Source organism: Mytilus edulis, chromosome 4, assembly GCF_963676685.1.
Source record: "Mytilus edulis chromosome 4, xbMytEdul2.2, whole genome shotgun sequence".
Classification (NCBI taxonomy): domain Eukaryota; kingdom Metazoa; phylum Mollusca; class Bivalvia; order Mytilida; family Mytilidae; genus Mytilus; species Mytilus edulis.
The window spans coordinates 44,456,278-44,482,282 of NC_092347.1; the positions used below are offsets into that span (position 1 = coordinate 44,456,278).

The 26,005-nt window shown below is 32.3% G+C and overlaps 1 protein-coding gene across 5 annotated transcripts in view; it reads right to left on the reverse strand.

The window, feature by feature from the left end:
* Nucleotides 1-26,005, reverse strand: part of LOC139519750 (small conductance calcium-activated potassium channel protein 2-like) — a 174,721-nt gene that overhangs the window by 72,473 nt on the left and 76,243 nt on the right. For all 5 annotated transcript variants that reach the window (XM_071312003.1, XM_071312004.1, XM_071312001.1 and 2 more), the window contains one exon: nt 8,273-8,335. The gene's annotated coding sequence lies outside the window, so the exon portion shown is untranslated. The remainder of the gene's footprint in view (nt 1-8,272; nt 8,336-26,005) is intronic.

Consider the following 26,005-nt stretch of genomic DNA (forward strand, 5'->3'; position numbering starts at 1 on the left):
TATTCATAAGATGATGTTTTTGAGTCTAACCAGGTTTCAGTACCAATTATAATATCAGGCTGTGTGGTATCAATCAAAATATCTACTTCTGGTTTTTTGTTCTTAATAGACTGGAAGTTAATATTTACTATTTTTAAAGGTCTGAGTAACTTATTTTGGGTATTTATACCTTTTTTGTTTTGTTTTCTGATGTCCTTTTGTGATATTGGTGATGAACAAGCATGTGGCTGTCCAGGACTACCAATATCGCTTAACAATGAAAAAGAATTGTTTGTGACTGATGATGATATATCAGTTTGGTTGAAAAATGAACTACTAAAGTTTGGGAGTCCACATTTAATACAGTTCCAGGACAGGTTACTGTTGTCCATTATGTTATACATTGTTGTTTGCATACCTCCTTGGCAGTCTACATGGTACCAAGTCTTACAAGAGTCGCACTCTAGAGCTTTACATTTCCAAGTGACATTTTTTCCACATGAACCGCATGGCCAGCGTGGCATTCTAGGGCCTGGGTTGAGTTCAATTTGGCCACTTAACAGAATTTTTAGCAACAAGTGGTGGTTTTTCAAAGTTGCATGTAATGCTTTATTGCAGCAGTGTATTTTGCTTGAGTGGTATAGCCAGAAATACATGGATACAAATTTGTTCTCTGTAATGTTGATTTTTGGAACAAATAACAAAGCATTATGATCTTCAATGTCTTTTGGGTAAGATTTGATAAATGGTGAACTACCTGTAGTTTTGCCATTTTCTAATGACACAAACTTATGATCTACTTCATGACACACACAATAAATTGTTATCAGTGTGAGTACTGTACTAAATAACGACATTTTTATTGGTAAAATGTTTATAACTGTTTATTAATATGATGTGCTCGAACATAGAAGGTGAGACATAAATTTGAATATAAGCGTTAGTAAATAATGATTTGTTATACTGGACTCGTGTTGCTACCCACGAGGACAATGAACTTGACAAATGAGCAATATTAGTACATGAAAAGTAAAGCAGAACTAAAGCAAGTTAGTATGCGATTTGTTAATGTTTACCTTTTTATTTCCCGGAAGTGGTGTACGTGACAAGTTTTCACAAGTACTCACAGCTGATTAGCAAGAAAGGTATTTGAGGAGTTTTTTCTCTACATTTGGAATTAATCTACTACTATATTGTTATCAAATGTTTTTGGTGTCAAAAAGATGGTAACTTTGTAACTTAAGGCCTTTAAACTTAGAAAATAACAGGAGCAATTTGGAGTTCGTCTATGGCGCCCGACGCATGCGCAAGCACTTTTCTAAGTTGTTCTCTTTTTATTTTTCCGACACCGATAGTGACAGAATGTACTTAAATATATGACTGAAACTAATACACTCATTACATTATCAAAATTAACATAAATATTAGACGGCTTAATTTAAGATAAGAATACCTCTCGCTTATACTATTCACAGATGAGGCACATCGAAGCGTCATCGAAATCACTATGAAATTTTGAAAACAAAAGTTGCATTCACATAAGTGGAAAAACAAAATTAATCAAACTACGCATAACAAAATATGTCATCGAAACATGAGAGACTGAGTAACACAAACCTCGCCAAAAACCGGGGAGTGATCTCAGATGCTCCAGAGATTGTAATAGATGATTTGATCAAATGAAGCTGAGTTTACATCTTTCGTTTACAATCAAATGTTCACCATGGGGAAACAGCCATTTAGGAATTAGATATTTCTCTCGTATTCAGTCTTTCAGACGCACATGGCCACACATATTTATATATAAATATTAACAACCATGCATATTGATTCATCTTCTTTTTCAAAAAGATATCAATAGGCACAAATGAGCCTATTCTTAGAATTTAAAGTCAATGAAATACCCTGTCTGAAAATGTACGCGCCCACTGGCAGCTAAATTGGTTCGCTAATTGACACCAAAGTACTTAGCACAGGAAATTACTTTTTAACCGTGGACCTTCAAGTTCTTTTTTGGTTTCAATGTAATCAGTGGGTTCAATGAAGTATTTGAAAATCTTTCCATAGACTTAGGTTCTATTTAAAAAGACGCCTAACACTCCAACACCCCAATAGTCATTAACAATTGCCAATCAGCACCCAAATAAAAGCCATCTAACTAAGGCATATATATAATAATAATAAAGAATGATGTTTTAGGGACAGTTTAATTAATCTATTGTTTATTGAAAAGAAAGAAAAACTAGTTCCGGTGGTAATACAGGAATAACTAGTTCCGGTGGTAATACAGGAATAACTAGTTCCGGTAATACAGGAATAACTAGTTCCGGTGGTTATACAGGAATAACTAGTTCCGGAGGTAATACAGGAATAACTAGTTCCGGTGGTAATACAGGAATAACTAGTTCCGGTAATACAGGAATAACTAGTTCCGGTGGTAATACAGGAATAACGCTAAAGATGTATTTGTTAGTTGGTGTTTAAAGTCGTAGCGAACTTATGAACTATATCATGGCGATCATGTTTTATTGACAAAGGAAGCCTGAGAACCTTAAAAGTAAGAGCCGATCTTATGGCTTATGATCATATGAAGGATGCTATATTAGGTAGATTAAAAAAACCTAAAAATATGGCCTATATCTTCTGCTTTCTGTTTATTATCAGCCATTTTCTCTGATTTTTATTTATAGAAACCTATGCATAGCTTAACACGGACCGCAAAGATTACACAGAGAAGAACTCGTTCCCCAATTTCCATATTTTCGCTCGCTCTACATAGAAGCTGGGTCTATTATACTAGTCCCAGATAGAAGCAGGAAAACAGGAAACTGAAAAATGTGTATTATATGTCTTAACTGTTATTCATACAAAATTTTGCCGATTCCTGTATAGAATATTCTGTACTTGTTACTCTTGTTTATTACAAATATTCATTTCAAGCCATACGTGTTTGTCGCCCGGAAATCAATGCACACGTTTCTGTTTAAGTTAGTTACACCTTTTCAAATGTTAACCTTTCATCTACTCAGATTTAAATAGATTGTTGTTGACATTCATCACCACCATATGCTGGTGGTTCTCTTGAAATAACCGAATGTTGATTTTTTTTTAGGACAATAAACTATATTGGGAAGTTTTATTGTCTGAATTTCCCAATTTAATTTGAAAACAGTTAATGTTTAAATCGTTTACAGCAATTAAAAAATCAATTATCTATTTGGAGGAAAATACTAGCTATTATAACTCCTTTTAGCAAACAATCCCTCCTGTGAGTGGAAAATCCAGTCTTTCTTACATTGTTAATGGTAATTCATTTTATAAATACACTCGAAGTCAATAACTTTAACTATTACAATGTACTTATATCATTTAAATTGTATATCTGAAAGGACGATCGAAAAAACATTCTTTGATTGTCTTCTTTGCAAAGACACAATATGTTTGCTTCATCATTTTATCAATATACCTCTTTTGAAGTTTTTATGTATCAATTTGGATTTGAGCTCACTTTTATATGTTTATATCTTTAACTTTTCTTAAACTATCGATGTTTGAAAAGAACTACTGTGTCACCTTAATTCATCTCGTATTTATAACGCATTCAGGAAAATAAAACAAAATGAAGTTGTTGCTTTATACGTTTGTTTATTTGGCTCACACAACTTTCCTTTCTTAGCGTATAAGATTATTCAAAGGAGTAGGTCCGGTAAGGGCCGATTTTGGCCTTAAATTTTAGGTTCATCTAACGAACGATTTTGGACACTTTTTAAACACTTAAGTGTCTATTTCAATTGATTCAATTAGTTTATGTGGAAGATTTTAACTGATCTATTCATTAAAAACGCTCTCATTAAAAATCTATCAAATATGCCAAAATAACGTCACTTTTCAGTTGGTTTTTTTTTCAAAAATTAAATTGGCCGCACACGTGTTCATCCTCAACCTTTATATATGTTATGTGTTATCATCAAATTTAACTTACATTTCAATATTATAATGAACACGAATGCGGCCACTTTCATTTAAGACGGAAACCGTCTAAAATTTAACTAAAATGCTAAAATTGTGAAGTCTTACTGAACCTACTCCTTTAATATTCCAGAAAACATGTTGTTTGCACTGGTCCAACAGCGCACGATTAATGCTTTCGCGAATCGTTCAAGTATTTAAAAAGAAGAGTTTAAGTCGTATCATTTTTTTTTCAATTTTAGGTTATTTCTGTATGAGTACCATGATATAACGAGTCAAGCAATTTCTGATGCTTTTCTGGAGAAAAGTGCCAGGGAGAGCACAATGAGGACGAGAACAAATTAACATTTTTACAAATAGTATTTTCTTTATGGTTGGTCAACCAGGATGAAGTACTGGTAATGTTGGACTGCCATTGAAGAATTATGGTATATTTGATAAAAGAGTTATTTCAAGGGTTTTCAAAAGTGCAGAGAGCGTAGAATTCTCACTACACGATGAATTATACGTCCATATTCCGACAAAATATTTCTGCGTATCTATACATCACACCCAGTAAAACGCATGCCACACTTCACCAATGGTTTTTATGAGTGGCGGATGGAAGTTTATGGATGACCGTATTTTTATAACCCATTCAAACCTTGGGTTGCGTTTTCTTGAAAAATGTCACGTAATTTTGGATTTCCTCGTCACAGTTATCTATCAATCAAACCCACAGAATCTTATGAAACATCTATGCAATGTAATTGTTACATCACATGACTTTCTTAGGAGTTCGATCAGTGCATATTTGTTACTTCTGTTTGCTTTATTTCCCTCTATAGAATTCCCTAATTAAGACTGTTATCATTTTCACCGCATTTCATCTTATTTGATTCAAAAACTATGATTAAATTTCGATGCTGATGGCCCTTTACCATTAGTGGTCACTTAAGAACATCATTTTCTTTGTAATCCGATTTTGTTATCCATTACCGGTTGTTTTTGTCTGGTACTCAACACATGCTGTTAACCAGAGTGGTACCAGTAATAATTGCATTGGTGCTATATTTAGAAGCAACCGACTGATATTCACTCATCATAAATCTAGACACTTTTTTGCTCTTTCCTGATCGTTGCATTAGCCTAGCGGATCTTCGCTGTCAGAAAATATGTCAATACAATGATAATTTGTTTTACTTTCACGAATCTGATATAAAAATGTAACTGTCTAAGCTTTTAACGTTGAAAAAAATGTTAGCCTACCGGATTTCCCTGTCGAAAGTTACATCATATTCCGATAAAATCTCATAAAACATTGATTGATAGAACATTCTCAAAAGAGTTCAAGCATGTTTCAGAAGAATCGGTTTTCTCTTAAGCAAGATATCAGTATGTCAAATAGTTTTAATCGCATAATTTCTATTCCAATTCCAGTAAACGTTTACCATAACACTAATAAAAGACTTGGAATTCTTCCAAAAGAAAAATCCCTTATTAAATAAATGCTTTTTGAAATGTTTATTTGATGATATGTGAGACAATTGAAACATATTAAGGTAAATTCAATTTTAATGTTTCGATTCAATTAAAGCAACGGAGAGTTTACTTGAGTTTGAATACGGTCATGTTAATTTAAACCTTCCGAAAATTATACCTAACTTGTCGTGGCAATAATGGATAAGCGGAATTTATAAATACTCTGCCACGTCCGTTATGAATATGAAACTGAAACAAATGCTTTTATTAGATGATGTCATAATCTATGCACTTAAAAATATTTCTAATAACTCTTTGAAGGGATTCTTTGCAAGGCTTCATTACGTCCTTTTTTGTCGTGTCAAATCATCCTCATTGATCTTTTTTTTTTAAACCTACGCATTTAATAATAATGTGATTTGTTTTTGTCCGAAATATTCCGGAAATGATTGCCATTGTAAGCTATAAGGAAGCAACATTTAACAAATCAAATGACAATGTTAGTTCTTTTTTTTAAGTGGACGATGTTTACTAACCAAAGCACTTGGATAAATTAAATTTCACTCGCTATAGTCAAACGTTATGAAAGCGAAAGAAAATTCAGCAGAGCAATTTGTCATTGAATACTTCCCATTGTGAATCTTCCAGTTTTGAATTACCGCAGTAAATATTTTTTCCTTTCTACTGCTCAGTTGGAAATCGAACAGATATTTATTTATTAAATCACTGTTGAAGCTTATTTTGATGCGGTATCGCAAATTGTCCACCTTTTATGCTTTTATGTTGACGAAACTGTCTTCGACGAAACATAACTATAAGAACTCCATTTTGATGTCTCGGATCTGGCTGGACAATATAAAGAAGATGTGGCATAATTACCAAGGAGGTGACTATCCATTTAAAGACTAATACAGAATGGCATAAAAAAAAACTGAAATTGGGTCATTGTATGGTCTTCAACAATGAACAATCAATTTCGGATAACAAAAAGTTCGTGTCTGTTTAAAGGGGTCTGATGACCTTCATAATGTTTATTACTTGAACCCGAAACCTTTCAGTCATGCACTTACTTTTTATGTTGGATAATCAGATAGATTCTAAAGGATACGATATTAAAGAAATTAACACTGACTCTGGAAATACTAGTATATAATTATTAGTATTTTAAACTGCTTTTCATTCATTGTTTCAGTTCTTGATGAAAACTGAGTTTACGAAACCAGTTGCGTCATAACAATCATAACATTGTTTTTACAGTAAGCTGCTCTCCATTGTCTTAACGCTGCAAAGGTTTTCACAGACTGTTGTCGGTGTAACTTTTACTCTTCACTAACTGTAGCGTCATCAAATTTTAAATGACGCGTTTGTGTGAAAAATGGGACTTCACAAATATATTCAAAATAATCTTAACTCATCATTTCAAGTCTTTGATTCCATGTTCGTTGATAAATTTTAATAATTATATTGAAGTTTGAATTAGTAAGGTAATTATGTGTATTAGAAACAATCTCGAAGGTGTGAGCCCTATTGGGTGTATTTGATTTACAACATACATGTAATAGTATGGTAAATGCAAAATGATTGCTTTTAATAACAGAGGAGAGGGTTCTTTCAACAATTTATCCTTATTTCATGGAAAATCATGATAAATGCAGGATCCTTAATTACAATTAATTGTATCATTGTTGCAAGTTTATTTTGATACTGGTGTTTTTAAATATGCCTGAACACCCTCGGGGTATAAATGTGCATTTCTTTAATACATAGATAAATGAATAGTTATTATATAATTTATTAGCAAAATGTATGGGTTTGTCAATGAAACAATAAAACAGACACGATTTAATCACACAGTAAGCAGTGAAAAGGTGTCGATTTGATGACAGAAAAATGTAAGCACTTAACTTTAAACCACGGATTTGTATGGTACTATACAATTCCTTGTTTAAACCTAAATAACACAATATCCACTCAAAAAGTTACTTAATTCTGGCGAACGCCTGGCCAATTAATTTACAAATGCATACTGCTCTGCTATTTAAAAACTTTCAAAACTGAATTAGTTTATTTTATTTAAGATTAATAAATCGATCAAATTTATTAATAAAACCCCACGCAATACGTAAGACCAATACAATGGCCAATAAATATGTGCAATATTATTAGCAGCAGAAAGAAATAATGATGATAATCAGCTATCAAACCTATGTTTTCCAATAATTCCAAAACGGCAGAGAAAACAGTATGACAAAAGCAATGTCGGTGTTATAAAATTTGTATTTTTCAATGACAAAATATATAGACATAAAATTGAGAATGGAAATGGGGAATGTGCCAAAGAGACAACAACCCGACCATAGAAAAAAAACAACAGCAGAAGGTCACCAACAGGTCTTCAATGTAGCGAGAAATTCCCGCACCCGGAGGCGTCCTTCAGTGGTATAGAAAAAAGTATTGCGCCACCCTGATTTTTCTCAAAAACGAAATTGTTATAATACACTATTAGTATTATTAAGTATAAGCTATCATTTTTTATTTTTTTTTTAAATATGAACTGACTCGGTATGCACAATATAAGATATCTCAATGTATGGTCAGATGAAATACTCAAACAACAAAATTATGTAAAAAACAATGTACTAACAAACTAAAAATAAAACATGTTCCGATTCTAAGGAAGATAATAGCATTGCCAATACTAAACCGATTGATTGTCATTGTGTTGTTGTTGTTTTTTTTTTTTGCCTCATTTCTCGATACCAGATAGTCTTTGATTTTTCCTCATAAATACTTTTGAAATACGATCAACATTTAAATTTTGAAAAATTGCCTTTTTTGTTTTTACAGAAATTTTTTTACTAACCTTATAAATTCTACATACTTGTGATACATTGTAGATGGTCGTTCTTTCAGGAAATAGTTTCGACTAAAATAAAATGGCGATAATTAGAAATTGGCAAAAACAAATCGTAATATGCAAGAACAGAGATAGTGACCTTAGCTACGAATTAGAATAAAGATTGGCACCACGCAGAAAGTTGTCTTTCGCCCGAGATAACTTATTTATAATATGTATTAATGTTTCTCTACATGTTGGATATGAATGCCTATGGCACAATGCAGCTAGTTAGTAGATAAAACTAATTATTTATATATACTCTGATATTGTCTACCATTTTAATGTTATAATTTATTGGTGTAAAGAATCTAGACAGAGAAGATAAGTAGATTTAATGCGACTTATTCATGCGAAACCCTCCTTGCTCGAAATATCATCAATCAAAACCAGTTAAAAACTGCATGCTTCTGAAAAAGAACGAATGTTCTCACCTAGTTGCTGCTAACGGATAGTACAGTGCAATTCTTTCAATAATTTTGATTAGATGGTCTCCCGGAACGACAACTTGATCTGTACTCGCAAATGTACATTAAGGAACCAAATTATCAACTAATATTTACGGCATACCACCTTCGACAGGAACAGCTTAATACTCTAGGTTTTTTAATCTCTTTATGAAAATATGAAAGCAAAAAATTGAATGAATGGAAATGTTGAATATACTTTAATGGGATAAGAATCCAAAGAATTAATAGAACCATAAGAGACATATAGAGATGAACTATTTACGGATTTTATGATCGTAGTCATGATAGTCCTTGTCTTTTTTCAACGATATAAATATCCCCGAAAATTAGACTTATCATCGAATTTGATCTTGTCATGGTCTCATATGTTGTGCAATTAATATATGAGAAGCAGTTCAGATCAGTCGATCAGCTGGGAAGAAGGACGGACATTTTATACTCTAACAGAAGGGTATATGCAATAGAGAAACATCTTTTCAATGTGTTATGCCACCCTCAGAGAGTTGTTAATATGACTTTTTTTATAAACCTATATACACGAGATGTCGAATTTAACGTCCCATTCCGACAGAATTCTGCTTAGCAAAATATAAAGTTTCTTAAGTATGGGTTTAACTGTCAAATGTGGAAAGCTTGTAATAACATACTTGCATGTAAGCTGTTTATTATTGAATGATACTTATAGGAAATATTTTTAAATGGGTTTCGGTTTTCTAGTATCTATGAAATTTTCGTTGTTGGGAACCATTAAAAAATACTGATTTGGTAAATTTCTTTTAATATTTGTCACAAAAGACTGGAATGAACATAATTATGTAATTAGCATACAAATTTGTTATTAAGCCCCTCTTATCCTTTCGGCTTCACATGGATAGATGTTTAGTGCTTTTTTCAGCATTATTGGCTATTTCGTGGTAAAATGTTACAGACTGAGGAAGCCGGAATGTCCTGCGAGAACCACCAACCTTCAGCAGGAAAACTGATAATCCTAGTCGATTATGATTGGAATCGAGAACACAACATTGACAGGATATGGTGATACAGTTGTTAAACTACTCAGACCACTCGGACACAGATCGGCCATCGATCCCCCTGCCAATGGTTATATATATATATATTGGCCAAAGAACTGAAAAGTATAAATATTACTAAAAATTTTAAGTTGCAAGGGAATTTCTGTTTATGACGCCGGTAGCGTCAGCCAATGCTACCATGTGTTTTGGTAACACTGACGGAAACATTTCTTTCGACTATTAAAAAGAACATCTTCATGGCAAAGCTTTATTTGACTTCTATTATATTATGTAAGCTCGGTCACAGCTGTAAATATCCATAAAATAGCTTTATTATGCTTTAATTTTGCTTCTTGAAGCAAAGTTGTTTTTCTCTCTAAGTTAAGAAAATCATAATTGGTTGCTGAAGTTTCAAGAAATTAGACGACATATTGATTTTAACTAATCGACTATTGCCCTGCGGTTACCGTGTGTTTTCTCAAGATAAAAACACTCCGATCAGTCAATCCTAGAAAATGGTATATATATATATTTATTAAATAGGTCTTGATTTCGATTTGGTCATAATTCCTACGCGAAAAATCATTTAATCGTAAGACGTTTGAAGGATTTGGTGATTTATTTGAAATAAATGACATGTATTCATATAAGTCTATATACTGCGGGGATACTGATAAGGTTTAGACTGTCAACAGAACCAACAAATTAGACTCAAAGTTGATTTTATGGATTTTGGTAAAGAAAACGAAACAATGAAACTGTCATTTATCATCCTAGAAGAAGTCTTTAGAGATTTTCAGATTAGTTTTCATTCAAATACAATACGTTCAGAAAGGAATTTAAGAAATTGGGTTGGTAACTTGGTGAAAAATGACAAAACAGTTGTGCTGATTGCACATTCTAAATGAGCTCCTTTCCTACACAAACTAATTAGTCTTTGTTCGATTTGAATAGTTAATACCATTATTAAAGGTTTTCTTTGATTGCGTGAATGAAAGAAAAAATGTCATCGCAGCAAACATAACAAAAATAGCTAGATGCCTAATATTTTATTAATGATAAATAATTTAATTTTATTGTTGAATGAATCCTTCAAAATATCTTTTTAATTGTTTATTATATTTTTTAAAAAGCCATCCTAGAAGATAATAAACAACACACCGAAACACCAAAACAACCCAAATGAACCAAAATGAAACACAAACACAAACAATAACAAAGAACCAAACAAAAACGCAATGAAAATAAAATTGGTACAAGACTTGCCAAATTCATTCTATGGCCAATCAAAATAAAGCACTTAAACTTGACGGAAATGACATACTTACTCATAATCAGTAATTAAAATACGTACTATATAAGTAGGAAAACGTGAAAATTGAAATTGACCACCTCACGGTAGTCTTCTGGTAATATTAGGTTTTTGATATAAAAAAATGAAAATAACATGTTATAAATGTCTTGGTTCCGAAGCGCTTTTCTGGATTGATTTTCATCAGGAATGTTCAAAGCTGATTATATAAGAAAGCCAAGGGTGTATAAGAACCGAAACAGTTAGACTGTGCTTGTCTGAAGGATGGAAACCATTGTGTTCTTATTAGATTATCACATATAAAGACATTATATATACACAGATAACAACGGGGTGGGTATTCTAACAAACAATTAATCAGGACAAGGAGGTTCGTCCAACAATAAGATACCTTAAAGATGACAGATGTAGTAAATGGGCTGTTTCATAAATTTTGATAAAAGTTTGCTTACAGCTATGGCTTCACGCTTGAAAAATGACTGAAACTGGAAAATAATAATGCTTAGTTTCTTCTGTTATATTTTTTCAAATCTTTCGAAATTATAATGTAATTCTTTCAATATGCATGTAGATACATAAATATATACTTAGTAAACAAGTTAATTTAAATTTCCCCAAATTTTGAATAATTGAAGAAATTTTCAAACAATTCTGTATAAGCAACCCGGCCAAAAATATCTTTTAATTCGTCGAAAGACAAATGATGTACCAAAGATTAGTACATTTAACATTAAGTACTAGTATTAATTTTTAATTTTTTTTCCGATAATGTGCTGTGCAATAACACGCCGTTGTAAACAATATCCAGAATAGGCTTGCCTAAAAGTAAATGTCCACACATTTTCATTTAAAAGTCTATTACTAACTTAATATCTGGTAATGAAAAAATATTTGTCGATATTAAATGATGTTAAAATTACAAAAAATATTGACAGGTGTTTAAAAGGATGATGAATGACGTAAGCGGTATGTTTGTTCAGGTTTCAAAATATCGGACCATGTTCCAGACCAATTGAAGGTATAAACAGAACATTGTACAAACTTGTACCAGGATAATTTTGATTGTAATTCAACAATCGGTCAGAGCATTGAAGTATTATATTGACGTCAATATAATATTTCCATGGTCAGAGTTATTTAAAAGTTCTGACTTGGAGTCTCCATACAGTTATTTCAACAAGTTTGTTGATTGTTGTAAATGATATCCTAATAATTTATTAATTTCTTAAGGGATCTTAACTCGTTTCAGTTGATATATAGATATAGGAAGATGTGGTATGAGTGCCAATACTTGTAATAATTATCATGATCCTGTTAGGCTCCCAAATACGCATAATACGGGATTTTTGCTTTGATATTATAATTGGAGTGTCCAAGCAGTGATATGCAACTAATACAAATAACCAAATACATTTCACCTACACACCCTCCCTCCCAAATAAATGCAACAAATGTAAACGTAATAAAACAGCCAGAAAATCCACATAACGTAAGAATCAGTCTAAGACTTGATTGATGAAACTTTTTTCAGTTTCTTACCAGGATGGTCCGAATCGTCGAATGAAATTATTATCGGTAAATACGATAAACAAGTCAATTGAGAATGTCTACGAGTGGTCATGTCTTTGACAGTGTATTTGATTAACGAACAAATAATTTAGAAGCATTTGCGTGTACTGTTTGTAATAGTTAGTTCACAGAAACCACCGGATATGAAAATGACAAGAATGGTAATTCCCTAGTTAAAGTTGATCCACAGATACGATTAACAAATCAATTTTATTCTACGTCAAGACGACAGATAGGGAAATTGACAGCTCTGGTAGTGACACCAGAATGTTCCCGCTAAAAATTAATTCAAGAATGAATCGTTTATTTCAATATTCACTTAAGAATGATAAGTATGGCCATTCTTGAGAATTCAAATATTTATATTGTAATATTCATGAAAAGGAGAAGGGGCTATAAGGGGCAAAATTGGCCCCACTTCAAAATCTATTGGTATTTCTTTCAATTGATCTCTATGATATGGAGCTTATAAAACACCAAAAAGTATATAGTTATCTCTTGCGGTTTTCTTGTTAGGACGTCGTAAAAATAGTAGGCCGACTAAGCTTAAATATCAGATTTTTACGTATTTTATCCTTTTTTATGTATTGTGTACATTTTACAATAGATTACACCTTAAATAGTCAACGTGCATACATAATTACTAGTGAACCATTGTATTAATACAATGAAGAACAAAATTGATATAAAGTTTAGCTATTTAATATCAGTAAAATAGTTGCTATGGTAACAACAAGTTAACATTCGTTCTATGTACATGTATGACCAAATTATAGAAATTTTTCACCAGAGAAAATCTACAGTTATTGTTTGTATAAAAAAGAAGATGTGGTATGATTGACATTTAGATAACTGTCCACAAGGGACCAAAATAACACAGACATTAACAACTATAGGTCACCAAACAGCCTTCAACAATGAGCAAAGCCCATACTGCATAGTAAGCTGTAAAAGACCCCGATATGCCAATGTAAAACAATTCCAACGAGAAAACTAACGGCCTTATTTATTTTTCTTTTAACTTGAATAACCAAAAATGAGTTTGTGTGTACTTTAATGTACTCGGCTGATAAAAACACATTAAGATGGGACATATTACGCACTAGTATACATATAATCAAAGACACAATTACCGGCTCAACCTTAATAAAACTGAATATTGTTAGCACATTTTTTATTTTTTGTTGTTTTAAAAGGTGTCTTTACAATATCATGATAATGTGATTTAAAACGACAAATGTAAAAAATTACGAAACGATGAAAAAACAATTGGATTTGATGGGACTCGAACGTACACCATCATGCCCAATGCGCAGCGTGTAGGAGATTTGAACCACATTGACACAACTATTTGAAGTTAATAACTCATATTGATCATTTTGATTCATAAACGGTTACCGTAGGAACAAATTTTTTGTTCATTTCTTTCCTTTTTATTCAACTAAATTGTTTATATCAATGATATGGCCATTTCATCTTTGTTGATTATGTCGTGGTCTAAATTTATTTTTGTTTTACCAAACAGACGTTAATAGTGCAAAATGGAAACTGAGTTTTTTCGTCTGGGGCGTGTTTTATTGGTCTCTTCTGCACATCTCCAGAATGTCTTCTGGTGAAGAGTAAAATAAAAATTAATTTTGACGTCGAATATAGCAGATTTTTGTTATGTTGGATGACATAAATCAAGTTTTCGATGACCTTTTTTTTTTTTAGAATATTAAGATACGTCCCGTAGACATGCATGACTGTAAAAGTGTGCTCTGTTCGTTACAATTTTCTTTAAAGTGCTTTCCTATGTCTCAATTTTTCTAAACAAACCAGGCTTAATCTCCCACTATTTGATTTTTACGATTTATCTTAAAGTGCACGAAAAATCGTCAATGTTTGTCAATATGACTGATCAAAAAGTACATCTCAGTCTATACATTTTTTTAAAAAGAAACCGAACTGGATTTTTTTTGTATAAAGCTAAGATATCTGGAAGTTCTAAATATCGTTTTTCTATGGTGCTCCATGAAGAACATCTTCTGGTCCTAAATATTATTTCTAATGCACAATTTTGATGGTCAAAACCTTCGGATCTACCATTTTTCTACAACCTTCATTGTATATGGATCTATATGTAAGTATATAAGGTATACCAGACGTTTCTTAATAAATAAATCAGTTGGCCCGAGAACACAGTTATTTCGTAGTACATTACCAGTAATTGCAAATACTCTTAGTTCAATACTCTATTGTCTTAATTCTAGTTTGCTGGTTTTATTTTGTGTTTGTCTGTACCGATATTTTGAGTTAATCTAATTGCAACTGATTTGTGCCGGTTGTTTTTATATTGTACTGCTACGCTACTGTTTCAGCTTCGGGGAGGGTTGAGCGCTCACAAACATGCTGTTGTGCTGTTAAACCACTGTACTAGGTTAGGGGATGGTTGGGATCCGCGGCTTACATGTTTATCCCCGCCAAATTATGTATGTAAAAAACTATATGCTTGTCCCAAGTCAGGAGCTTGTAAGTCAGTGGTTATTGTTTGTTGCTGTGTTACTTACTTGTTTTTCGTTCATTATTTTGTACATTAATTAGGCTGTTAGTTTTCTTCTAGTGATTTCGGGGCCTTTTATAGCTGAATATGTGAAATGTTGTCTCTTTGACACATTCCCCATGTCCTTTCTCAATTTTATTATGCTTATGTTGAAGAGCGTATGGTGATATATGGCTGTTAATTTCTGCGTCATTTAGTCTCTTGTGAGAAATTGTCTCATTGGCAATCATACCACATCTTCGTTTTAATATCAACCCCTGCCATATTCTTTATGAACCTGTCCCAAGTCAGCAGCCTACAGTTTAGTGGTTGTCGTTGGTTCATGTCTCAACTCATTTTAGATATTTTTTAAATTGATTTGTTATGTATAATTAAACCGTTAGTTTATTCGTTTAAATTGTTTCACACTTTTCATGGACTTCACGGCTTAACAGTATCGGATTTTGTCATTACTGAAGGCCTTACGGTTGCCTGTAATTGCTTACATCCACTTCATATTTGAACTCCGGTGGATAGTTGCCATATTATCAATAATAACACATCTCTTAGTTTTTATATTATATATATCTGATGTTTAATCTCGTTTTTCCTGAATATGCAATTGCATGAAATATGTGTCACTGTGCGTTAAAAATTAGCATCAATTTAAAGTTGTGTTAAATAAGAGAAAACCATCTGATATTTAATAACTTCGGTTGGGGTGGGGACAGGAGTAATTCGTATATAAATATGGTTGTCTGCTAAGAGTTGAAAAAAAGGCATGTTTAGCGACATATTAAAATGATCAATAATACCCTCTTTCCTTCTTCATTCCTCATCTAATGATTTCAACTAACCACTAGCCAAATCATGAGTGATGAAAGTAGAGTTTAACAACAATAAATTTAAAATTCCTTCCCTAGAATATTTAAAATAGTTGGCCCTTAACTGTTATTGTCCGTGTAGTTCTTATATTCATCTAGCTTATCATCCTACAGAGATGTCCTACTAAGGCTGTCGTACCATAAAAACATGTATAACACAGCTCACATTCTAATATATCTACATTCATAATAACATTGAGAAAGGAAATAGGGAATGTGTCAAAGCGATAACAACCCGACCATAGAGCAGACAGCAGCCGAAGGCTCATAATCTAGTATAATATAAGAGCATAAACCTTAAGCACGGGGAGGCTCTCTATTTATTATTGTCATTTCGACAAAACAACGCCATTTTTATTTTGTGCCTCTGCTGTCTAAACCACCTATTTCAAGGGAAGAGGTAGAAGAGAGCCAGAAGATCTTCCCAATGCAAAAAAAAAAACAAAAAAAAAAAACAACAGAAATGGACCTTTTCTGGCTCACAACCAAAGAACAAAAAAAAAAACACTCCCCTGCTGTGCTGTGGAATTTTTTACGTGTTAAGTTTAAATATTGAAAGTTTTTTTAATTCTGTCTGTTTATATCAAGTATTTAACGAATGATACACTGATTTCTATTCCGCTATAAAAAGCTTCTTAACAACAGAAACAAGTAAAATTCTGTGTGTCAGTTCCATAATCACTTACAATAAATATAAGACGACAAGGGCTAGGCTGTACTTGAGAGGCTATGTTATGTACTTTAATATGAAGAAAAACACTTTATAATTTACTTTCTATAATGAAACTGTTTTATTATCAACCATTGACTAATAATATGTTAAACAAATACAACTGTTCCTGGTCAACCTTATTCCGATAACGGTATGTATGAAAAACGGACGAAAAATTTGGAACTTTGATGCCGGTTTTGAGCAAGTTTTTAATTAAAATTCAGTATGAGCGCAGCTTTGCCCCACTATAATATTTCAACATAAGATGCTTTATGTTGATATTATTGCTCTGATTAAATATTTCGTTGGGGCAAGAATGCATTTTAAAATCTGGATGGGATTTACAGATTATTGAGAATATTTGACAAATTCTACAGAAAAAAAAAATACCCAAAGAATAAAGAACAGCGAATAATGGGGTGATAAGATATAAAAATTTAAGAATAATGACATAAAAAGTTAACCTACAATGTATCCAGACCCTATCATGGTGGCCGAATGCGGCCATTTCGCCTTTTCGCGTTTTCGTGTTTTCTCTTTTAACTTTGCAAACACGGAATCGGGAAATCGTGAAATAGGGAAATCGAGAAATCGAGAAATAGGGAAATCGAGAAATCGAGAAATCGAGAAATAGGGAAATCGAGAAATCGAGAAATGGAGAAATCAGTAAATCGAGAAACGGGTAAATCGAGAAATAGGGAAATCGAGAATTTGAGAAAGCAAAAACGCGAAAACACGAAAGCGAAAACGGGAAAACGCGAAATGAATTTCTCGATTTCTCGATTTTCCGATTTCGCGTTGGACAATTTAATGGAGAAAACGCGAAAATACGAAAAGGGGAAATGGCCACATTCGGCCACCATACTATGACTAGCTAATACAATACAACCAGTTTCAAATGCAATCTCCTTTTCTCCTCTTTTGAACAAGTCTATAGATAACAATCGATAACCGGTCAATCGATAAGCAAGAAAAGTAGTTAATTCTCATTTGAGGTAACGTGTAATCATCAGCCGAATTACCTAGAAAAGAAACCATCTTATGGTTTAAAGGCGTGTGTGACTTACAGTAAATGAATAGTTTGCGTGATGAAATATGATGTTAATGACGTAAGTACCTTCCTAACAACGAAACGTATGTGAAATGTGCAACTCAGCACTATGAAAAAGACAACAGTTGTACCATGAATATCATTAAGCTTGCTCTAAACTTGTAATCGATGTCTTATACATGACCCAACCGGTAATGGACATCTATAAAACTCTAGAGAAAAATCAAAATCATATCGTTGTTTCAATATGAAATAGAAAATATGATACTATGTTAACAGCATGATGATATGTCGATGTTCAGTATACATTATTAAGAAAATCTTTTGCAAGATACTTCTTTTAGTAAGGTAACTTGTCACAAGAGTTGATTGAGAAAATAACTTAAGCACAGATTGCTCATGCGCAGAGTATTTTGACTTGATGAACTGTGATTCATTAAGGAATATATTTGTTAAAAATCTTTTGTAAAAATTGAAATTAGAACTGACCACTTCTGTACACAACTCAACTGTTTAACAGACTTATCTAAAAAATAAATATGGTTCTGTAACATAAAATCAAACATAATTTTTGTAGAAAATTCTAACATTAAACACTGTGTCACATTTATTCATTTATTAAATCGTCAGACAAGAGTGAACGGAAATTAATAAAAAAAAAAAATAAAAAAAAATTATAAACATATATTTCAAAATTTATATTTCGTCCGTAGTTATTATTTAAAAAAAATACTATTATATAATATATCTTATAATTCAACTGTCTAAATGTACCGTTCCAAAGGATTGAAATACTGTTAACTAATTGACTGAATAGTAAACGATTAAATGTATCAAAAATAATATTTGATCGTCCGATTATACATTATTTTATTAATTAATTCTGTAATTTGATAATATATTTCCTACCTGGTATTAAATATTGCAAGGAAAAGATAATAAATGATTTTCCTACTTTCTAATAAAATATTGCAAGGAAAGAGATATAACTCTTAATGATAACGACAAATCAATATTTCTGTGTATTCAATAATATATTTCTTTGAATGCTTATATTTGAAACATTTTGATTGATATAAGTAGATATAAATGGGAGTTAATGACTGTATCAGAAACGTGTCAAACATTCTAACATAACTGCATGATAATCGCACAAAACAGTGGTTAAAATTTAGAAAAATATCCAATTTGAGACCAATTTTTGTATCATGTGAAATAACATTTCACCTTTTACATTCTTTCAGCAAGAAGAGTTAGAAGTAGGACCAATTTTCCATGTTGAAGCGAATTAATGAGTGTCACTCCTCTCCTGTTTATTGAGTTAATATTTGGTTAATGAATAAACTGTTTACAAGTACCACTCTTAACGTTGCCTTGGTGGACATCCTGTTTTTCAAAATACTGTATCGGCACTTTTATTTGTTTTATTTACAGAATCATAATATAAACACGAAAGAAATATTGTCTCTACTGGTCGTCTTCTGACCAGCAGAAAACAATCAACAATGTGGAATGTCTGTTGGCAGTCTGCTTGATTTATAAGCACGAAGCCACGTTCGGTCAGAATTAGGATGTTAAATCCGAATCCTCGTGTTGATAAAATACCACCCTCTCTGCACTTTATTTGTTTTACTTAAAACAACTCTTAGAGGGTCCCGTAGGTGGCCTGTTATAAGACTATATGTCTGCCTCCTGTCCAGTATATATACCATAATAGTTCTCCATTGGCACCTCGTATTGTTCTGAACATGCATGAACTATTTGATGATTGGCGTAAAATTAAGAGCAATCAAATAATCAAAATACAAACGTTGTAAAGTACTACTGAAAATTGAATATGCCAGAGTCTAGTAATGCCATATACATAAATAATACCGACAGTAGTTTACTGATGTTCAATTCTCCTCAATCGATTGGGAGAAACAAATCAAGGTAACAAACAAACACTGAGGGAATCGCAAGACGTCAAAAGGGGCGTGACTGGGTGTATCGACAGAGAAGTGTCTCCATCTATTCTTGCACCATCCGCCATCAGCACTAACTTGTAATAGATTATTCGCAAAATAGGATCAGATAAGACGATTGTACTGGTATCTTAAGATCTGACTACATTAAATATGACTCCAGGAAATATCGTACCGTCATGGTGACTGTTGAATCTAGTGTCAATTTCCATCGTTTTTCCTTACAACTTTAAAGGAGAAGTTTTTGTGTAAGGAGCTTACCCCTGTAAATTAAGTCAGTATAGTGTAAACATTCAACGGCATAAGGTAATAACTGAGATATGTAAACGCCATACGATAAAACAGTTGTTACTGTTCCAAAATGGTAAGTTGACAATTGGAAAAAGTAAAATCACAAAAATAATGAAATCCAAGGAAAATTCAATCGGAAAGTCCCTAATCACATGGCACAATCAAATGACAAAACACATCATACGAATATTATCTTATTTTGTCTGTGATAGATTCAAGTACAAAGTCAGACATTTATGTAATATATCGATGAAAATATCAAGATATGAATCAGACCTATAGTGGAAATCACTTCTAACCTCTCATTAAAACTGTCAGAATAATCTGTCATAGAACTGTTCTAAACTGTCCTAGAACTGTTCTATGTAAAACTATCAGAAAGTTCTAGGATATAACTGTTTAAATAAAATTAACGGTACCAATTTTCTTGCACCAGATGCGCATTTCGACAATACATGTCTCTTCAGTGATGCTCGTGGTCAAAATATTTGAAATCCAAAACTTATATAAAAGATGAAGAGCTATAATCCAAAAGGTCAACTGTTCTAGGTAGAACTGACTAAATCAACTCTAGCCCTAGAACTGACCAAATCAGTTTTAATCGTAGAACAGTCTAAAAGGTGTCAGGATGACAGCGCTACATATTATCCTAGAACAGTTCTAATGACAGATTCTGACAGATTTGATGACAAATTAGAAGTTATCTCCAATGCACTTACGGTCGCATCCTTAATCTGCAATTCATTGGGATATATGAACTATAAGCACTCATTGAAACGTGGGTTATTCGGGCCATTTATAGCTTGCTATGAAGTAAGGGCTTTGCCCAATGTTGAATGCCATAACAGTGACCCACGTGATAATATCTGCGTCATTAGGTCTTTGGTAAATTTATTTCTCATTGGCATACCTCATCATCTTCTTATTTTTAAATTGATGGATTTTGACAATTTTAAATATTTCCATAAAATTATAATTCAGCGTTAAATGTTGCTGTTTGATATATTTTATACATAATTACACATTTTACATGTTTTGCATGTTGAGTGAAGGTCAATCCAGAAAAGCGCTTCGAACGAATGAAATTTATAGTGTTGTTTTCATGTTTTACCGCTTTTGGTTTAACACTTCTGCTTGTAGACTATCAATCCCCGATTGCATCATCAGCTCAAGTTTCGTTAGAGATTTAACTTTCAACCCACGGCTGGCTGATTATCCGGTCTTTATAATTCCATTATAAGATTCTTAATATTATTGCTTGAAACATCTGCATGACTGAGACACACAAGATAAATTCTGATAAAAGCGCCGTACTATTGGAACATTTAATTATCTTTTGTGTGTCTATCTTTTAACTTAATTGCAGATTAATAAAACAACTTCAAGTAATAATGACACATCTGAATTGCAAACAACAGGTGTTATTTATTATCTCATCAAACAAGTGGGACGGATACAATTATATTTTAACTAACAAAGTAAACAAAACAATAAACATTAAAGACGTCAATGACATTGAAATCCTTGTTAACCATCTCTTATCTTCAAAATGACTTGTCTAAAAAACAATGTTCTGTTTGAAACTGTTATTCAAGTGAAAGAAATACATAAAAGCATTGCTATTTATATTTTTTTTCTTTATTTGACAAATAAAGTCTCCTTTCTCCGCTTCAATATTGAGCAAACGTTAATTTGAATTTATTTTTTGGAGTGATAGATCATTTCGGTGTCCTCTTTTCAGTCAGTGTTTCAGGTCAATCATTCCCTTGAAGCCTCAGAGACATACTATTTTGATGTAAACAACTGAACCGTACGGTACAGTTGCAGTTTTAATTTGCAAATAGTCTGATTTTACCATAGCATATATGTTTTTAGCTGAAACGGCAATTTTGATCTGAAAGTTGAACCAATTTGAAATGAGTTGAGTCGCTTGTGGTTAAGGAAGATAGGTCAGCTTTAGAGTTATCAGTAGCTATAAAAACGAATCTGTGAGTTGAAACAATGCAATTTAATTAAATTTTAAAAGGAATGAACATTTTAATTTTATCGCTGGAGAATAAATGCAAACCTTTCTTAGGCACTTAGGTTTGCCACTAGTTTTTTCGGGGTTAGTGATGAATATTCGTTGTTTCTGTTTCTTTGGTGATGTAATTGTCTGTTTGAAAGCCTTATTGTTTTTGCTTGCCCTCTTGGTATCTTTTCTCAATTTGGTATTTGAGATGGCAGAATAAAGTTGTTCATTTACCTAATCACTTTAACTGACATACATGTAAATCTTTCTTTGAAAGAAAGATAGCTCTATTTCCTTTCGTTTTAATATAATCCTTTGCATTCGGAAAGGAGCTTCTCCCGAACATCACCTATCAGAAAAAGAACAATCGCCGATAAATCAAAATAGCGGTTTATATTTTTTCCATAATTAAATCGAAACCTCAGACAAGGAATTTACATAGTCCAGATTATTTTTTCCGTTGTGGTAAATATAGGTTGAGAGTTCAAATGGTGAATATGTCAAAGAGACAACTACCAGACCAAAGAGCAGAAAACAGACAAATGGGTCTTCAACGCAGCGGGAAAACCCCCCGCATACGGAGGCGAGCTTCAGCTGGCACATAAACAAAATGTGAACTTAATATTTTTAATTCAGAGAAAATGGACGCCGCACTTTCAATTTCAACACATAAATGAACTAAAATTTAAAAAAACAAAACAACATACATCTAGGCCCTATGACCTATTCATTCAATTTTATTTGTAAGAGTAATTGTTGACAATCCTGTTTAGATTGCATTGTTAGTTTTAATGAATTACACCCTTTTTGAGACATGAATAGGATATTTCATGAGACGAATATTGCTCAATGATAAGTTATATACATGTATATAGACTTATTTAGCTAGCATGATTATTACCAGGATAAGATATTTTTAAATGGTTTTAATCCCATTTCCTCGACGTTTTGTTTTAACAAATTGCATCCTTTTTCTGGCATGCATCTAATATTTCACGGTACGAATATATTTCTCATTGATAAGTTATAAATGCTTCTTATATAAACTATTATGATTATTGATTATTACCAGAATAAAATAATTTCTAAATGATTTTAATTCCAGTTAAGTGAATTCTGGATGACATAAAAGGTTTTCAGATAAGCTAATATGCGGTTCATGGTATAGGTCTAATCTTAGCAGTGTCAGATAGACACCTACCTGACGGTCATGTCATGACCATGGACCATTCTATTATATTATCAAGATTCCCTTTCTTTGATCTTTAATATTGAAGTTGTATTGCAAATTGCCATTAATACCTTTATTTATTGCATTTTCTTAATTAGTAAACAACGTTGGTTAACCAAAAACTTTAATAAATCTTTGAAATTTAATCTCGAAATGTTTATTTGAAAAATTATGTAATTTCCAAGATTTTTTATTGTGGAAAACGCGAATAACAGACGTGTTATGCCACTTTAACAGTTTTTACTGTTATATCACCAAACAGAAAAAAGAACTATTGCAAAATGCTACAAGTTTAGCTAAGAAAATCTAGCAGTCTTTCAAGCAGTAAGAAAGCTAAGCTTGTATTTTTTTCCTTCTTAAAAATATAGTGCTCTAAAACACATGTACCTTTCCACTGATAAAATATCTTTCATTTTATCTAATATTGTCAATTGGTAAAATGTTATTTTCTTTTATCAGAACAAGACGTACACGATTTCAAAAACAATTGCTTATAAATAAACTCATCATAGATACCTTGATTAAATTTATTATTTACGCTAGACGCGCGTTTCGTCTTCAAAAGACTCTTCAGTGACGCTCGAATAAAAAAAAAAGTAAAAAGGCCAAATAAAGTACGATGTTGAAGATTATTGAACGGATCCTATTGCATTGGTACGATAGCCGACACCAGTTTCGGATTCAAAAGAATTTTCTGCACCAAGAAGTATTTTGCGTTGAGCGTTCCTGGCATGGTGAGGTTAGATCCAGAAAACGCTACAGACGCATGAAATTAATAACGTGTTGTTTCATTGTTTGTCATATTCTTGACATTTCAATATCTTTCGGTTATTACTTAGTAGGAAAATTTTAATAGTATCTCACAAAAGTGTATCACTCATTGGCTACATATATTACATTTGAGTTACACGTCAAATTGATACTTAAAGAGATGAATGTATGAAACACAACGTACTACACCGAATAAGACACACAGAGTCGTGTCAATATAAACTGTTAAATAAATAAAAATATTATCAATATTATATACAAAAATGAGTCTAGATAAAGACAACAGAAGTATACCGCTTTTCCAAATTCATAAATCGATTGAGACAAAAAATCCAGGTAACAAACTAAAACTGAAGGAAACGCATTAAATATAAGAGAACTACGACACAACATAAACACAACATTAAAATGTGTAACACACACAGAAACAGGACATTTTAAGAAAAAATGGTGGGTTGAACCTGGTTTTGTGTCATGCCCAACCTCCCGCTTTGATGATAATGTTTAATACAACCTTAAAATGACAACATTACATGACAGGACTACAATACAAATAAATGAGAAAAAATATAGGACAGAGAAACACACGAATAATAGCTAACAAAAGGTACCAGGTTTAAAATTTAATACGTCAGACGTGCGTTCCGTCTACACAAGACTAACCAGTGAGGCTCAGATGAAAAAAGTTTGAAAGACAAAACAAGCACAAAGTCGGAGAGCACTGAGGACCAAAAGTTTCAAAAAGTTGTGACTAATATCTCTAGGATTTTCTGCCTGGGATAAGAACATCCTTATTATTTAGAATAATACATAATTTTGCAAACTGTATATTTTATAAAATGACTATATAATAGATATACATGATATAACCGGAGTGGTGACTAACTATAGAATAAAAACGGGTATTAGTACATTACATAAAACACCATAAATACCAGCACATAGAAATACACAGCCGAGTTAGCCAAAGCCAGTTCAAAGTGACGTCACATTTGAATTTCTAAAACGATTTCTCAAAAATAAGATAGAATTAGGATAGAATTCAAGATTAGATTTGTAATGAATTTGGGATGGAATAATTACCGTGAAATGTCTTATAGCAATGCGAATACAAACTCAGCAAAACAGTCACAATCGGGAATAAGTCACGTTCGGTAATAGAAAGGTCAGACGACGTAAAGACAAACCACAATCTAACACGTGGTACAATGATGCGTAAAAGTGAGACTGAATCTCATTCGGATATTGCCATGGCAATACTAAATCTGACTGAAAATGGAGAATTAGTGCGTTAAGAGAGAAAGAAAAAACAATCTTATCTGATAAAACAACTTAAATTCTAGAATCTTAATAGGTCACATTTTTATGAAACCGTAAATGTTAATTTTGAATATTTTTGAATACTCAAATTTAAATTCTTATTTGAAACCCAACTGATTTAAAATCTGGTCGGATATGAATGCTATATATCAATACTAATGAACACATATTTTTAAAAATGAAGCTTTAAGGTCCTTTGTTAAAAACATATAAAAGGATATGACTTTCATTTGTCTTAGATTTATACATGTTTGGGTCACTCAAACTGGAGCTATTGCAAACAAAATAGTGCAATATTATATATACTTCGATGACTTCTAGTGCAAATATACAAACAGTTAGTGTCATTGAGTGGATTGCAGTTGCTTGTTGTTTTGTTTCAAGTATTATATGCATATTGTAGGATTTAACAGGGATAAAAGGAGGGAACGAGAATCGGATAGGGTATAACCGAACACGGCTGCGTGTTTTCCTTCCATTAATCAAAAATGACTCTTCTCATTCAGCACGGGTTTCACTGTCGGACGAGAACCTAACCTTGGACAGTTTTGTAACAGTCCAACCAAACGGTTAAAATCAG